Source organism: Sinocyclocheilus rhinocerous, unplaced genomic scaffold (genome assembly GCF_001515625.1).
Source record: "Sinocyclocheilus rhinocerous isolate Xijiao unplaced genomic scaffold, SAMN03320098_v1.1 C35641102, whole genome shotgun sequence".
Taxonomy (NCBI): Eukaryota; Metazoa; Chordata; class Actinopteri; order Cypriniformes; family Cyprinidae; genus Sinocyclocheilus; species Sinocyclocheilus rhinocerous.
Window position 1 is genome coordinate 1 of NW_015758540.1, and position 562 is coordinate 562.

Sequence of the window (562 nt, forward strand, 5' to 3'; positions counted from 1 at the left end):
GACGGCAGCAGTGTGTGGATTTGAAGCCTTTATCAATGGAAAACACGTCATTGGAAAGGTGCAAATCATTCAGAATTTATTAAATAAAGTCTGTGCTTTTTCAATCTCTTTCTCATCAGTTTTCAATGTCTCTTTTTGTCCTGTAGGTAAAGGAAAAAGAGCAGGCTCGTAAGGAGTACAAGCAAGCCATAGAGAAAGGCCATGGAGCCTACCTGATGGACCAGGATGCACCTGTGAGTTACTGTAACTGATCTGGAGCTGACGTATGTGTGATAATGTATTAGAAGGTTTCTTTAAGGTCATGTGTTTATGTGAGGCAGGATGTATTTACTATCAGTGTGGGGAATCTTCCTCCTGGAGCCACAGTTCTGATCAAGGTGACGTTCATCACTGAGCTGCTGGTCAGATCAGGCTCTATAATCTTCTCACTGTCTGGCAGCGTGGCACCATGGCAACAGAGCGCCGCCCTTAATCAGACAACTCAGGTACGATGGTCTTTTGTCACTCTATTTAAAATCCTGTTTGGCCTGCTGATTGTTGCAGTGTTTTGACTGACAGTTGT

At 43.8% G+C, this 562-nt stretch overlaps 1 long non-coding RNA gene across 1 annotated transcript; it reads left to right on the top strand.

Annotated features, from left to right (window-relative positions):
• On the top strand, nt 1-480 carry LOC107735008 (uncharacterized). The gene is made up of 3 exons (XR_001639252.1): nt 1-58; nt 147-233; nt 321-480. It is a non-coding gene; the product is annotated as an uncharacterized LOC107735008 (long non-coding RNA).
• The last annotated feature ends 82 nt before the right edge of the window (nt 481-562 follow it).